General features: G+C 41.7%; 1 protein-coding gene across 8 annotated transcripts in view; it reads left to right on the top strand.

The window, feature by feature from the left end:
* The window catches only part of enox2 (ecto-NOX disulfide-thiol exchanger 2), a 296,308-nt gene that overhangs the window by 151,843 nt on the left and 126,679 nt on the right, over positions 1–17,786 (top strand). The window contains exon 1 of one of the 8 annotated variants that reach the window (XM_053641147.1): positions 5,148–5,173. The exons of the other annotated variants lie outside the window; for them this stretch is intronic. The gene's annotated coding sequence lies outside the window, so the exon portion shown is untranslated. Of the gene's footprint in view, positions 1–5,147; positions 5,174–17,786 lie in introns of those variants that run through there. 8 annotated transcript variants of the gene reach the window in all.

Here is a 17,786-nt window from a genome sequence, read left to right as displayed (position 1 = left end):
ACATCTAGTTCCTCCAGACCAAGTCAAGTCATTACTGACATCACGTCATCATAGACAGATGTGATGTTAGGGACAACATATAGTTCCTCCAGACCAAGTCATTACTGTCATCATTTCATCTTAGACAGATGTAATGTTAGGGACAACATCTAGTTCCTCCAGACCAAGTCAAGTCATTACTGACATCACGTCATCTTAGACAGATGTAATGTTAGGGACGACATATAGTTCCTCATGACCAAGTCAAGTCATTATTGTCATCATTTCATCTTAGACAGATGTAATGTTAGGGACAACATCTAGTTCCTCCAGACCAAGTCAAGTCATTACTGACATCACGTCATCATAGACAGATGTAATGTTAGGGACGACATATAGTTCCTCCAGACCAAGTCAAGTCATTACTGACATCACGTCATCATAGACAGATGTGATGTTAGGGACAACATATAGTTCCTCCAGACCAAGTCATTACTGTCATCATTTCATCTTAGACAGATGTAATGTTAGGGACGACATATAGTTCCTCCAGACCAAGTCATTACTGTCATCATTTCATCTCAGACAGATGTAATGTTAGGGACGACATATAGTTCCTCATGACCAAGTCAAGTCATTACTGACATCACGTCATCATAGACAGATGTAATGTTAGGGACGACATGTAGTTCCTCATGACCAAGTCAAGTCATTATTGTCATCATTTCATCTTAGACAGATGTAATGTTAGGCACAACATCTAGTTCCTCCAGATCAAGTGATATTTACAAATGTTACATTTCTTGGCATTTGGCAGATGCCCTTATCCAGAGCGACTTACATTTATCTCGTTTATACAGCTTGCTCAAGGGTCCAGCAGTGCTGGGATTTGAACTCACGACCTTCCCATCAGTAGTCCAATGTCTTAACCACTGAACTACCACAGAAACGTTTTTGAAATAAACGTCCTCCATATGCATGGTGCTAAAACTTAACAGGAAACAGTGACAGACAACAGGGTAATGCAAAGTCAATACCCTCATCTTATTATCCTCGTAGCTGTTTTAATGTACGGCATGCTAGGCCTAAATAAAGCAAAATATACATGCATGCGCCATTCCACTGCACCAGGTGCTAGCATTGTGCACGTAGCCGCGCAAGACCTTGTGACACCTCCGATGAGGACTGACAAAAACTGATTGCTGATACGTGTCCTAAATGTTTGCACGGATCCCTACCAGAGACAGCTGCATGCAATCAGTCAGTGTGTCCTGCGGCTCTTTCTGTCTCCTGCTTCGACTCCGCCTCTCTGCGGGGACAAACGGTGACGAAGCAGAAGCTAATTAGCAGTCATTTACCTTATTTGCTGTAGTCTGTCACTTCATCAGATTGACGTAGCAGTGATGAAAGGTTGTACGTTTGAAAGAACCCACCGTACGTCTCTTGCTGTGCTCAGAGGTGTGGGTGGCACTTCTCTAGCTTTGTCTAACATTCTACAAGCAAAGGCTGAATAGATAAACCTACATAAGCTGTGAAAACTCTTTGTGTCTCAGGAAGCCCCAGGCATCAGTCAACAGCAGCCAGCCTCACCATCTAACTCTGTGTGTGTCTGTGTGTGTGTGTGTGTGTGAGTGAGTGAGTCCATGTTTGATGGGGAGCATATGTGTGTGTAAACGCTTGTTCTCCGTGTTGCATGTAAATGGAGGCAGCGAAAACAACATTCCCAAGTGCGAGTCTCCTCTTTCGTCTGCGTAATAACGGTGTAGTTGTTTCCTTTGATGGCCTGCCAGTTCACGCTCATTCCAGAGTCATTAGTGCTACGGCTTTTATAATGGTGGAAGGAATAAAAGTGCTGTTATGTTTCGCTCTCACACATTGCTGCTTATAGTAATAGACTTAAAACGTGTGTGTGTATCAGTGGCTACCTACAAAATGACCTACATCGCAGTAGGTCATTAAAATGATTAAAATCATCACTGAGTATAGCTACACTTTCTTTCAGTAAAAAAGGGTTTTCTGAAAATGGCTAGCTTTCTAATGTCGCCCTACTTGGAACCTTTTCTGACAGGGAACCTCTTTAGGGACATAACCAAAGACGGTTTTTGGGTGACAGACGGAATCGTTTGTTTGTTTGTTTTTCACCGATACTGATATGATGCTATCAAACAACTGAGACAAATGAATGACAATAAATACTAGAGATGCACCGATACTAAATTTCTCAGCCGATACCGATAACCGATTATTCAGGGTGATATCGGCCGATACCGATACCGATACCGATAGTTCTGCCTTTTATACCTTCTTTTAAATGAATAATAATTAATTCCACAATTCTGAAAGAAATGCAAATAAAACCTTTATTCTCCCAATTTCAACAAGCTGTTTCACAGTAACTGGTCTCATAAACACAAAACACATTACTCACTTTAACATGAACTCAATTCTGAAGATTAAAGTAAGATTATTAACTTATCGAATGTTATTAATTCATATTAACAGAATTAATTGACCGAATTGTAAAGATCCTCCTGTTAGTCTCACATTCACTCAGCACAAACAAAAGCTTTTCTACATCATCATTAACATCAAACTGCTAATATATAATATCCACTTTTTTATATATATATTAACATTAACTGGATATGAAATATACTACTCTACAAATATATTTTTCTGTGCAATATATACTTTTTTTTGTCAATTCATCTTCATTTAAATCTTTCAACGGTGTACTGGAGCTGTAATTCCGCTCGAGCAGAGCGGGAGAAAAAATTCATTTAGACTCGACGCTGAAACTCCCGCTTCACTGCTGCAGCGTCCGGTGTATAATTTTAGCTTTGCAGAGATTACAGAGATTACACACTGCAGTTTTATCATCATTCCACACGAGAGACATCATCTTTACACACAGAACGAAATCCATGTGTTTTCCCGCCCTCTTTTGATTGATCAGCTGATGGCCCACAGCTTGAAAAATAGCCTTTATCAGCCGATACATCGGTGCATCTCTACTAAATACACAAATGCACTAAGCTACGCCTGGTACTTCATAGGTAAGGTTTTTCATACGTTATTTTAGAGGAAACAACGGCATGCCAGTGTATAGGGTAGCGTTGCCGGCCTCATAGCTCCAGGGTCCACGACCTCGGGATACCGCCTGTGCGGAGTCTCACACGTTCTCTCTCCGTCCGTGAGGGTTTCCATCGGGTTCTCTGGTTTACTCGAACCTCCCAGAAACATACAGGTATATTTGTTCGGAACCGGTTACCATTAGGTGTGAGTGTGTGCGGGTGTGTATGGTGTCCTGTGATGGCCTGGTGTCCTATCCAGGTTGTATTCCCACCTCACACCCCAGTGTTTTCAGGAAAGGCTGCAGATCGACCACGACCTGACGAGGATAAAGCGCTTACTGAAGACGAATGGGGATGAATGGGGTGGTGATTACATTGGACTACTTCCACATTGGACTACCAATCAAAATGCTGTGAGTTCAAATCCCCAGCACCACCAGCTCGCACCACTAGGCCTCTGTGCATTGCTTTTAACCCTTGACTGCTCAGTTGAACAGTATAAATGAGATAAATGTAAGTCAAACGCCATAGATGTCAAATGTAAATGAATGAATTCTTGGACGTGGGTTTAATTTATGTTTTTATTTGTGCTTTTTCTAACAGGGATTTTTTTTTCTTCTTCTTAATTTAAACGAATGAAGCATTGCGGAATCCAGTTAGAGAAATACCTGACAGTTTCTGTTATTTTTATAAACCAATATAATATTGCATCAGATGATTATTTTTTGTATTATTGCATTAAACAAAACTGGGACAGTGTCATTTGTTAGCTCTTTCAGAACTTTTCAGTTAGGTCGTGTAACCTCGAGGGTCCAGCTCTCGTAAGCTTCATTTAGAGAAACAGAATGATTACGATGTGAACCGGAACTGAAACTGGTGTTGTGCTCTACTTGGAAGAAACACCGTTCGAGCCATGCGCATTCATAATATTTGTTATGTTTGTACCTCGGGAAACGATGGTGTTTCTGCGTAGAAACGTGTTTCTGATAGTGTACAGCTTGGAGGAAATATGATATAGCTCAGGGAATCGTTTTAGTCAAGAACGATGACTTTTTGGAGTTATATAATTTGAAGAAATTATTCTCTCTTTTTTTTTTTTTTTTTTAAACCCTCTCTCAGATTTATGCCTGCGCTCTGCAGATTGCATTCTCCACTCCTTGGTTCTTGATGGTGCAGAAAAATGGTTAGCTTCGCCTGGCATGCTAGCTTCTTGGCTCCCCTAGAGCAGTCTTGTGATCACTCCATGGCAGCAGAGCAGCTGTGGATATAACATCGCTCAGTCAGCTGATTGTAGACTACGGCTTACATTTTTAATTGACCTGGACGTGCGTAAGCTACAAATAATAGATGTTAGATTGGGCTCCATGATTAGGGGATTAGGGAAGATGTACAGCCCTATTAGAACGGCAAACTGGCAGGACATCAGCTCTTATCCTTGTTCTTGCCTCCCCCCCCTCGCTTGCCAGTTCGTGATGCAAGGCCGTTCCTGATGAATTGTTACAGCGCTCATTTTGTCCACTCTGCGGCTCTGTTCACATGCGTATGGATATTTTTTTGTAAAGAACATAAACCGTGTTTTCAAAAGTATCTCCATTCACATGAAAAACTCGTCCAGAATAAGGTAAAGTGATTGCACACCGAGCAGTCGAGAATGAGAACTGTGGACTGACACTGAGGTGGTACTCCTGCATTAATGATACACTTGAATACTTGAAAGTGTTTGCCCTGGTCTTGTGAGGAAAAAGTACAGTTTGTCCCAGCAAAGCAGTGGATTCAGAAGCTGTAGAGCACGCATCATATTCTCGCACTTCAGCATGAGGGTGTAATGGAATTCAGTTGTAAATACATTATTATGGAGATGTCAGTGATCCTGACGCTTACTGCTCTCCGGACCTGTCTGATCCGTCCTGATGCCCTACCTCTGGATGGAGGTCTCATCTACTGGAGGCTACATTCTGCCACTGAGGACGACCCCAAGCAGTGCAGCCTGGAGATTGCTGAAGGCGGTACCGCTTGAAGTACCATGGAAATGGATTTGGACCTCAATTCCACTTGGACCTTCTCACTCTGATTGCTGAGACTACGGTTGCTGCGATGGCCTTAGGACTGCAATTCCTAAGGTACAGTACAGTTTTACACTCAAGTCTCCTTTAGTGAACAGTGGACTAGTTCAACAAGCAGACTTCATGTTAAAACCATAATGAACTTTCCTTTACTCTCACACTATCCGTTGTTACCCAGATGATGACGGGTTCCCTTCTGAGTCTGGTTCCTCTCAAGGTTTCTTCCTCATATCATCTCAGGGAGTTTTTCCTCGCCACCGTCTCGCTCAATAGAGATAAATTCACACATTTAAAATCTCTATCCCGTGTTTATATATTTCTGTAAAGCCGCTTTGAGTCAACGTCCATTGTTAAAAGCGCTATACAAATGAAATTGAATAGAATTTTCCAAAAGGAAATTACATTCCATAAAGTAACAACCTGATCAGCAGCCATGATAAACACACAGTGTCCTAGCACATTCATTACACACACGAAACCACAACAGGCTTCGTTGGCGCAGGTTGACGTTTTCAGTTATCGGTGTTTTACCATGACAGTCTCTCCACCTTCGAGGGCATTTTCAAAAAATTTCCCACGTGGATGAATCATTTTTAAAAAATATCCGTACGCGTGGACGGGAACCGAGTGCCTGCATCTTTCTCTGCACTTATCTTTCTCCCTTTTTGGCTTTGGGATGTTCACTCGCCCAAATTGAAGCTCTCCTTTGCCGTGTCATTACTCACATGCACTGCAAGCCTGGGGGTGGAAAAAAGAAAGAAACCCAACAATAACAATCCTATCCGTGGCATAGAGCACGTTCTCCATAATGCTATTTTGAGATCACGGACAAAGCCAGAGAAATATTGGTTCGAATGTAGTCTTCAAAAGCACAGGGTATATTTTTCAGTTCACGTAAATGTGTCGGCGCGCTCGTGCTTTGTCTCGGGCTTGTACTCTAACAATAGGACATGTTCAGGAGTGGATGAGCCACAAAGCTGCATACAGACCAAGACAGAAGAGGGAAAAAAACAAACCAACAAACAGTGGGGACGGAGCAGAGAGGGGTCTCGAATGCATCCGTCAGCCCTGAAGACATCGGGATATTAGAATTCCTCGGTGGGATTTCATGTGCGTGCGGCTTGTGGATATCACATACCGACTGGCACAGCTGCTTGTTTATGTGTTGGGTTGGACTACGTCGTACATTTTTGGTCTGGCCCGGGTTTCCTCAACATGTCCCAAATATTATAACAGCTTTATAGATATATGATCGATATATAAATATCAGCATGCGTGATATCTAACATCTGTGTTCTATGATAGTTTCAGCATGATTTAATTACTCCGAAATGTGATCTATACTATGTCTGATCTGTAATAGTGGCCACATGAGCAGCTCAAACGAGAACACTGACTCTCAGACTGAGAGGCTTGTCTGAATCCAAATTCAAGGTGATATACCGTGGCACTTTGGTAAATGGTCTGCACTTATATAGCGCTTTTTTAACCTTAGCAGTTCCAAAATGCTTTGCACTGTGTCTCATTCAAACACAGACTCACACACCAATGGTAGCAGAGCTGCCATGCAAGGCGCTAACTTGCCATCGGGAGCAACTTGGGGTTCAGTGTCTTGCCCAAACACGTGGAGTCTCGTGGGCTGGGAATCGAACCGCCAACCCTACAATTAGTGGACAACCTGCTCCACCACCTGAGCCACAGCCGCCCCATTGGGTGACAGTACATCAAAAATGGCTGCCATACGCTATTACGAGCTTGTTGTGATCCGGTAAATATTTCAGCGGTCTCAGAGTTTAACATCTCTGTGAGCTGTGAGGAATATCGATTGATTGATTTTTTTTACGCTATTGTAAATGTATGTTTATGTGAGGAAAATCTCTCCCACCATCTCATTTGTTTACTTACACGTATAGCAGGGCGCTTATCAGATGAATTCACTTCAGTTTCAGTTCACTTTTATATGCGTAGCGCTTTTACCAAAAGACATTGGAAGGATAATGAGTCTTCATATACATTGCAGCACAGTGAAATTCTTTTCTTCGCATATCCCAGCTTGTTAGGAAGCTGGGGTCAGAGCACAGGGTCAGCCATGATACAGCACCCCTGGAGCAGAGAGGGTTAAGGGCCTTGCTCAAGGGCCCAACAGTGGCAGCTTGGCAGTGCTGAGGCCCGAACCCCCGACCTTCTAATCAGTAACCCAGAGCCTTAACCACCAAGCCACCGCTGTTTGTAGATTTAGATCCCGAATGAGTAAGCCAGAGGAAGCAGTGGCAAAGACAATCTCCCCGAGACGACATGAAGGCGTCTCGAGACTCAAAAACGGAAGCCATCCTCTTCTAGTAGACACCGGATAGTGGGAATATACAGTCATTTATTCTTCTAAAATCGTGCGCAATAACATCAAAACAGCACTAAGTGTGTTAAAATGCTTCCCAGGATGAGCACGGGACGGTGTTTATGATTACAGCAGCATTTCTTAGGTACAAGTCTACAGCATCTAGGTGAGATTATACCCTAAAGCATGTTGGGTGAGAGGTAGTGTAGTAATATTTTCAAGAATATCCATCCTGCTCAGATATTTCGGTCAATCCTAAGGACTTTAACTGCATGTGGCAAATTGAGCATCCTTGAATTCCGTTCCGACATCGGCGCTGAGTAAACCGTGTAGCTATGGGAAACGTATTGAAACAGGGCTATTAATACGGAATCTTCTCGTTAACACGGCGAGCATGACCCCATTCGAACGTAGCATAGGAAAGCCCTGTTTGTGCATCGAGCCAGAAAGAACACGCAGTCCTCTAACTCCTCTTCTTCTGGATAATTAAATGTTCCGTGTTGTCAGTTTACTCGTTCTAAAAGTTGGGTGTACTGGGCCACAGGGAATAGAGCGAACTGTTTTGCTTTTTTTTTTTTATTTTTTTTTTTTATTTATTAGAAGAGAGGGTAGCGTGAGCAGTGAGGCTCGACTTGGTGAAGTGTTACCCATTTTTAAAAGAAACCCGCCCACGCTTTCGAGCAAAAACATGTCATTCAGTGTCAGCGCCCCGCTCTCAGATGTAGGCGAGAAGTCGGCGGCGTCTTCAAAGTCCGCATGCGTGTGTGTGTGTGTGTGTGTGTGTGTGTGTGTGTTCTCTTAAGTTACACTGCTTCGGAGGTGTATTACACCGATGAGTGAATAGTAAATGTCACCCATTCTCGTCGGCAGAACCTGCACTTGCTTTCCTGCATACAAAAGGATCGTTCTAGCAGTATCAGTCATCATTACACACCGAGGCCGAATCATTATTTCAGCGCGGTGCCGGATCGCTGCATGCGCATGCTTATTAAAACACTTCTCGCATATAAAGTGTTACGGCTGTGAGCGCGTGTTCTTTTATCCATGTGGATGAACTAGAGAAATGCTTCTGCTTCTCGACTAAACGAACGCAGAGTGTTCTGTAAGCGTTCTTCCTCAGTTAGTTTTTGTTTTTAATGTGACGTGAATCTTTGGAACCCCGAAAGAGGCTGACACGCTGACTCTCCTGAATTCTTTATAGCCGCTGTCCTACAGGCGAAACGAACGCTGGAAGTGTCTCCTCTGTCTGTCAGCACTTTGCTAGGCGTCGTCACTGACCCAGGAGGGAAACACGTGCCTGTCCTGCCAGGCATTCTAATGAGCCACTGCTCACCGCGTCCTCGTCCGCTTCCCCCACCCCACCTCCTGCCATCACACCCTATCTCTCCTTCCAGCATGCTTTCATCCCAAAGGAAGCACTGCTCTCGCTATTGCTTCTATCTCACTTTTTTTTTTTCCAAGAGAAAAGCAGGACTCTTGCTCATCGGCAGCCTGCCTGTTCAGCACATACATCCCTCATTAATGCAGTTCTCCCTGTCTGCTCCATGCTGCCTAGATCTCTGGTCCATCTGGTGTACTTCCATATTCCTGCCTACTTCATGGTTTCTTATGCATTTTTCTCTCTTAGAATGAAAAAAAAAATTCTTGATTAATGCATAAGGGTTCCTAATTCATCAGTGTGAAATGGTACCTTCCGAAGGTACACAGAAAATAGACCGTGCAGTAAAAATCCCTTCCTGTATCAGTAGCTCCATTGACGTGGATCTGTTAATAATCTGAATGATAGCTGAATCAGAAGTTTAGTTTTTTAAAAAAACAAAAAAACAAATTATAATAGATCAGTTGAATTGTGTTATGTGGGGCTGTGCAGTAGGACTGTATAATATTGATATTGTGATAAATTATGTCACAGTATGCTTTTTTCCTGATATATCATGCACAGCAAATCTTTTAATTGAAGTATTATTAGTAGTAGTTGTACTATTTATAGTAGTAGTAGTAATAGTAGTTGAAAAGTAATAATAGTAGTAGTGGTAGTAGTAGTAATAGTAGCAATAGTAGTAGTAGTAGTAGTAATAGTTATAGGAGTAGTTATAGTAGTGGTAGTAGTAGTAATAGTAGCATTAGTAGTAGTTATAGTAGTAGTGTTAGTATCAATAGTAATAGTAGTAGTAGTAGTATTAGAAGTAGTAGTAGTAGTATTAGTAGCAATAGTAATAGTATTAGAAGTAATAGTAGAAGAAGTACTAGTAGTAGTAGTAGTGGTAGTAGTTATAGTACTAATGATAGTAGTCGTGGTGGTAGTAGTAGTAATAATAGTTATAGTAGTAGTAATAGTAGCAGTAATAGTAATAGTAGTAGCAGTAGTATTAGTAGTAGTAGTTATAGTAGCAGTAGTAGTAGTAATAGTAGTAGCAGTAGTAGTAGTAGTAGTAGTATTAGTAGTAGTAATATTAGTAGCAGTAGTGATAATAGTAGTACCAGTAGTATTAGTCGTAATAGTAGTAGTAATAGTAGCAATTGTAGTAGTAATATTAGTAGCAGTAGTATTAGTAGTAATAGTAGTAGTAATAGTAGCAATATTAGTAGTAGTAATAGTAGTAGTAATAATAGTAGTAATAGTAGAAGTAATAGTAATAATAATAATTAATTATTAGTAGTAGTAGTAGTAGTAATAGTAGCAATATTAGTAGTAATAGTAGTAGCAGTAGTATTAGTAGTAATAGTAGAGTAATAATAGTAGTAATAGTAGAAGTAATAGTTATAATAATTAATTATTAGTAGTAATAGTAGTAGTAATAGTAGTAATAGTAGTAGTAATAATAGTAGTAATAGTAGAAGTAATAATAATAATTAATTATTAGTAGTAATAGTAGTAGTAATAGTAGCAATATTAGTAGTAGTAATAATAGTAGTAATAGTAGAAGTAATAATAATAATTAATTATTAGTAGTAATAGTAGTAGTAATAGTAGCAATATTAGTAGTAGTAATAGTAGTAATAGTAGAAGTAATAATAATAATTAATTATTAGTAGTAATAGTAGTAGTAATAGTAGCAATATTAGTAGTAATAGTAGTAGTAATAATAGTAGTAATAGTAGAAGTAATAATAATAATTAATTATTAGTAGTAATAGTAGTAGTAATAGTAGCAATATTAGTAGTAATAGTAGTAGTAATAATAGTAGTAATAGTAGAAGTAATAATAATAATTAATTATTAGTAGTAATAGTAGTAGTAATAGTAGCAATACACAAGGTCGTGTCCTCCCTACACAAGGTCGTGGGGGAGCCTGGAGCCTATCCCAGGGAACTTGGGGCATAAGGCAGGGGACATCCTAGACAGGGTGCCAACCCGTCACAGGGCACACTCACTAACACATTCACACACCCATCGAAACACTATGGACAATTTGGACATCAGCCTACAACGCATGTCTTTGGACTGAGGAGGAAAGCGGAGTTCCCGGAGGGAACCCCCGAAGCACAGGGAATAAATGCAAACTCCACATATACAGGGTGGCGGCAGGATTCGAGCTCTCGGGGGTGCGAGGCAGCCACTGGGGGGCAGTGGTGGCTCGGCGGTTAAGGCTCTGTGTTACTGCTCGGAAGGTCGGGGGTTCAAGCCCAGCTGCAACTGTTGGGCCCTTGAGCGAGGCCCTTAACTCTCTCTGCTCCAGGGGGCGCTGTATCATGTCTGACCCTCCGCTCTGTCCCCAACCTCCTAACATGCTGGGGTATGCGAAGAAAAGAATTTCATTGCGCTGTAATGTATATATGATCAATAAAGACTCATTATCATTAACCACTAAGCCACCACGCCCCCTGTTCTGAGGTGTTTTCTTCCTCGGCAATTACGATAATATTAGGCAAAAACGATTATCTATTTTTAATTCATCAAAGACTGACTTATCATACGTTTAACTGTTTATAGTTACATATAATGTTGTAGAACATCTGCGAAACAGCTCTTGTTGCCACTCACATTACAGCAGATATAAACAGTTGTTCCCTCATCAGCGTCCATTTTCTCTCTCTCTCTCTCTCTTGAAGTTAATAAAGACGAACGTTGCAGCTTGTCATGTTTCCTAGAAACCAGAAAGCGAACACAAACTCCTCTGATTAATATAAACCTTTCATTTGACTCGCAGCTGGAACGACAGTGAGAGCTGCTGTTACAGAGAATGCATCAACTCTTTCGGATTAAACCGATTTGACAATTCAACGGCGCTGTGGTATAGGCTTTAAATAGCGTGTTACGGTTACGTAGAGGAAGAACTGAACCTTTTGTGGTCTTTTTTTTCAAGCTATTAAGCATTCACGAGGCCGGACTGGGTGACGGCATGAACGTCCGACTAATATTCCTAAAATATTTGACTGTCTAGTAAGGAATAAGGAGGAATTCTACTCAGACTGACCTTATTTAAAGCTTGTTGAAACATTAGCAAGGCAACGGAACATTCGACGAACTGTAAGTAGCTGTTAGACTGTCGTGGCTCTCACACACTTCTTGTTTTTTTATGTTAATTTTGAGGTTATTCGACGCACAGGAGGAAAGCGTTAAGAAGCTTAAATTTGACTGATTGCAGACATTATTCCCGCATGATAGTCCAGTGGATGTAATCTCTGTTGGAGATGATCACCTAACAAAAGAATGCGTGAGCTACGGAGACTTCAAAACTTGGCCAAGGTGAAACAAACGTCCTTATTCGAAATGGAAAGTTCCTCCGTATGCTGCTGTTATATTTCATGCTTTCACTCATGTCAGTCCGGCTGTCGATCCTGCCTGCTTGGTGGAAGATGCAGTCACTTGTCCGTAATGAAGCATTACCTGAGGCACATAGCGTTTTAATTAAAAGCAGTAAAAAGCCTTATTGATTCCCTTCAGAAGAAATAAGGACTGCAGGCAGAGCCTTAAATTACTGCCATGGCGTTTACTGTCTTTAATCTGATTTTTAAATAGTTTTAAGATGGATGTCAGTGCACGGTTTCGGGGGGGAGGGAGATGGGGGGTGTATGGAGGAGTTGGGTGGTCTTAAAAATCCATAAGATCACGCTGTATTGTGCTGTGTTGAGATTAAACAGGAAGCGTCGATTGGATTAACTACACCTTTCCCCTCTGTGCCTTACTCACCAGTTGGCTATGTGACGAGGAGACACATTAGCTCTACACGTAGGACGAGCGGTTCGTCCAGCTACGCCGAGGTCGATATTCTCACTTTTCAGCCACGGATCGTGATGGATAAGCGCCTCGTAGCGACGCTCGTTATGCCTAATTGGCGGTTGCACTACAGTTCACCTTCAGGCGGATGTAGAGGACGCATTCGTGTGCACCGAATCCTGTTTGGGCAACGGGCGCGGGCACACGCCCTGTCTGACCTTCCTCGCACTCTCAGCTATTTCTGCTCCCTCTCTTTAATGATTCATGTCACTGGAGGCGATGTTTGTGTGAAGACAGGATATCTACCCATATTGTCTCAGACGTATTTTTTTCTCCCCATACACATGATATATCAGCTGGAACGCTGATATCCTTTTTACAGTTTGTCTGGCATGCTCTTTTTATTTCATGGCCACATTCTCTCAGTAATCCATACACACACACACACACACACACACACACGAACGCATACGCACTGCTTTGTTTCTGTTTCTCTAAGCCAGAGCTATGAAACTGCCCTTGCTCTCCTGTTCCCTAATAGTTTCCTTATGTGTTTATGTTTCCCCCAGTTAAGTCAGGAAACACAACGCAGGGTCTTTGTCATGCTGATACGATTTGATTAGGTTTCATATTTTGTGTTGAACTGTAACCTACTTTGGAACGCCTGGGGAACAAAATGCAACCGCCATTCTTCATGGCTTTCAGTATTCCACCATATGCATGGCACATTTTAGTACAGCACCGTAATGACATTTTCAATTCAGGACACACCGGTGTTGGATATTTATCATTATTAATTAGGCTTCTCTTCATTCAGGCTTTTTCGTAAGTAAGGAATAACACACGGCAGACCGCTTGTCATTGTCCTTAAGAGAAAAAACTGACTGTTATAAAGCTCTGACACTGGAGACTCCCTCCATAAATGTTAAACAAACATATATGCTTTTTTTTTTTTTAATTATTACTGTCAGCCTCAGCCATACAAGTGAATGAGTTACTGTAGAAACGTTAACCGTTCAGAACAAGCGCTTTAATAGGATTTGTGTCAGATTATAAATAATATTAATAATCAACACTTTCTGACCAATCAGATTCAACAGCTGTGTGGTATAAATTGTAATAAAGTACAAAGTAATAAAAATAATAATTATTGTTATTATTGACGTTATTGTAATAGTCACAAAAAAACAGGTTTTGCTAGAAACATTCTTGGGCCAAATTTCTGTCCATCCTTAGTAAATGTCATATTTATTCTGTTTCGGATTAATCACTAATGACCAGACAATAATTTTGGTTGATATAGTGAAAATATCACATCGTTTATATTTTATGGCATTTGGCAGACACAGTTATCCAGCCTGGCTTATATTTTTCTCATTTATACAACTGAGCAGTTGATGCCTTGCTCAAGGGCTCAACAGTGGAAGATAAGCAGTGCTGGGATTTGAACTTACGACCTTCTGCTCAGTAGTCCAATGTCTTAACCACCGAACCACCATTTCCCCAGCTCAGTCTACTCAATGTGATTTTAACAAAGCTACATATCATGGTATTTTGTTGAAACAGAATTCAACTTAAAATGAAACTTATGCACATGTTTTTGTTTTTTTTTTTAAACAAGGACCAAGAGAGGGAAAATCGAGCAATTGCTTAAAAATAGACTTTCACAACCACACGAACAAAGCTCAGTGTTTTTGACCAGTTTACCGACTTCACGATCTCACAGTCATGCTTCATACTAATTCGCAAGTACACTTGCTGCTCTCTTAGCTATAAGAAGAAACAGCATAATGAGTCAGTTACTTGTGTGTGTGTGTTTGTGTGTGTGTGAGACCACTCAAAGTGATCAACTTGGTGCAAGGGTGTTTTAATGAAGTAAATATCGAGTGATTTCAAGTTACCACCGATTTCTTCGGTATGCTCTGTGATCATGTCAAACCCATAGTAATATCGCACACCTCAATCTAGCAAAGTTTGAATGTTCTTTGTGTGCCTTAATATCGCTTTGCCTGTGCGTCTTGCTACTAAAATGAAACGAGCAATTCGTTTCCGATCGCAGAGATTGTGAATGGTTATTCAATGGGTCTTTTTCAGTACTAACATTTCCCTACAAATCTGCGTCTGAACAATGATTTACGCCGGCTTTTGTTTGGTGCGTTGCGCTTACTTAATATCGGGTATGTCACTTTCTCGACGTAGGATGACGTAGATATTTCGTTCGTGAGAATGGACGCACCGATTTGCTGTTCACGCTACTACATCTTCTATAAGTAGTGCTTGGACCTAAATTCTCATAAAGGTGGTGATACCGTTGTTTTGTTTAATGATTCAGGCTTGGGGTTTATTTATATATCTCAAGCACTTTTGCTCCACGGTAGGGCAAATGGATTGGGCTAGGTTATAGTAACGGCGAATCCACTTTTTCCTGTTTAAAAAAAAATAAATTTCAAAGCACACTGATTGGCAGTCCCATCCAGGCAGTCCCATGAGAACAAAAGGTCCACAGATTTTGTGGAAATTTATAGAACTTCACTGCTTTTTTTCTTTGAAAAAGTCTGCATTGACCTGATTTGATTCTGAGAGAAGAGGGACGGTTCTGTCATTCGTTTTCAATATGAAAAGAGTTTTCAAGATGGGGTTAGAACGTTTCGAATCCCTCCTCCAACCCTGTGTGTGCGGAGTTCGCATGGGCTACCCGTGCTCTGGGGGTTTCCTCCAGGTATTCTTGTCTCAACTAAATCCTCTCCTTCCCTTCACCCTATTGATTACTGCATCCTGAGCTATGGGAATCACTCATTTAGCTGCAAGGTGATATTTCCCAGTGGACCAGTCAGTCAGTCAGTCAGTCAGCCAGCAGCTCACTGAGCCTCTGTATGAAATCTGTCACCACAGGGGAGATGGCAAATCTCACACATCACTCATGCTATTAACAACACATTTTCTACAGGCAGTGATCTCTGTTCCTCAGCACGGACAGCTCAGGAGTTAAGCTCGGTCTGACCTGAACATTAGCACATGCTGCAAGGACAAGGTTTTAGACGGTACTGTGTTTCTGTGCAGAAATCCCACAGGCATTTGTCTGGCCTAGCTGCCTGAGGGACTGGAGAGCCTGGAATGACAGGCAGGATTACTTATGTCTCAGTCATGGCTAATGATAAGTAATGTGGCATTGCTATGTCTGAGTGCAGCACTGCTGTCAGCCACTTGATCGGTCGCAATGTCAAATGTGCCATCATTGGCAGCCACGCGTTCGATAACGTTCCTAATGGCCAAGACCCTGTAGTTTGGCATTTGCCCCTCACGGCTCCCCATGAGCAAATATCTGCAGATTTAACTGGCTCAGGCCATTAGCAGACACAAATGAGGGCGTTCGACTGCCCCCTCTGCTGCTGGACTCAGCAAGTTGTCCTCTGAGAGGTTGCCAGGCACCATACCTGAGAATGATGGCTAGATCATTCAAGTGAGCAGAGCCAGAACGAAACCTCCCATGTGCGCAAGTTCAGCGTAGGGGACTGGACATAGTGAAATCTCCCACGCCCTGTTTCTCCTACCCTCTAATCACCTTGCTACTTTCACCAGGAAAACATCTACAGCGAGGTCCACATGTCTGCTGCTCACTTCATTTAATTTGCTTTTAATACCTCTGGCAGGGCTAGACATCTGCACAAGCCCTGGCCAAGATCTCATTTAATAGGTTTTCCTTTGTTTAATAAATCATAGTCTCGTACAGGGGTCATATCAGTAATTCCAAGAGCTCAGACATCTCTTGATCCTAGCGAGCCCTCTTTGTGTTTAATATGAATATAGCTCAAGGTAGCCACCATAACCCTGTAAATAAATAACTTGTTGGTATACCTCAGCCCATCTGGCCTTTTCTAAGTAAGGCATTATGACAGAAACGTGTCTGGGGGACAAATATAATTTCTTAGGCGCAACTGCTGATAGCAGATAATAAATAATTCAGTTGCCTAAGCAACAGTAAGCAGGCGGCATGCTAACAACATCCTGTTTTGCATTTCTAGAGCAAGCTCTTGAACCCTGCTGGTCCAGTGTCTGTGCAAGTGTCAGAGTGCCAGGATGTCACGTGTGATACGACCGATAAGAGTAGCAAGGGGATACTAAGATGCTGACATTTGCTTAAAGTGGCTTACTTTCCTTCCTTTATAATTGGCTACAATTGATAAGATCCTGGCAGCAGCAACACCCCGGCTGAGATAATGCTTGTTTGAGGACGCTCGTCAATAGATTAAGCTTAGACTTCACTCGTACCTCAATACCCCCACCGCTGACATCTCGCTCGTATGCTCTGCATCTTCGTGCGCTGTGTTATGTTTCTGAGCTAAGAGGAACAGGGACTACCAAGGGCCCTATGGTCAATCTTAATATTAATAACAGGCAACGTGTCTGAAAGGGCGAGGAGAGTTTAAATACCAGGATAGATTTTCTGTCTGGAAGGGTATGTTAAACATGGCATGCAGAGACTGGCTGGACGTCTTGTGAGATGTCTGTACACATTTGGATCTCTGCTGGATTTTTCTGAATCAACAGCAAAATCAACGTTTTGATATTTTATCAAGGCTGGAATGTACATTTTGTCTGGTGTAAGTACTCAGAAGGTACCAGTGTTTGAGCATTTACCACCAAGTAGCGAGTTCTGATGACTACAGATTCGATCGAATGGATTGTTTTGACGTTTTTACCTCCCTTGAGATGTCGGCATTGCCCATATTACTTGTGTTACCTTAGAATGTACTGAGGCAGATCTCTCCAATCTGAAATTGTCCCATTCAGACCCAACAATTAATCAGATGATGAGGAGCCCTGATGCGAGCTTGTTAAATATATACGGTTTGCAACAGATCTAAAAGATCTGCAATGGCCATGACGGTGTAAGCGATAGTTCTTGGGTGCCTGCTCAAAGATCTTCTAACTGTCAGATTTAAGAAACAGTCTTAGAAAAGGCAGCATTTCCATTTTCAAGAACGTATGTAAACACGATTGACCAAACATTTGAGTGCCCGAGAGTGGTCTTAAACCTTCAACAAATTAGGCGTAGTCTTAAAACGACTGCTTCCGCATCCAAACTACATCCACAGCGTAACACACTGGAGCGTTTTCAGCTTGTCAAATGCATCTTGATTGCAGCAGTATTGCCATGGTTATGGAGTTGGTCAG

Source organism: Ictalurus furcatus, chromosome 14, assembly GCF_023375685.1.
Source record: "Ictalurus furcatus strain D&B chromosome 14, Billie_1.0, whole genome shotgun sequence".
NCBI classification, from domain to species: Eukaryota; Metazoa; Chordata; class Actinopteri; order Siluriformes; family Ictaluridae; genus Ictalurus; species Ictalurus furcatus.
This window is presented reverse-complemented; position numbering and strand designations above follow the sequence as displayed.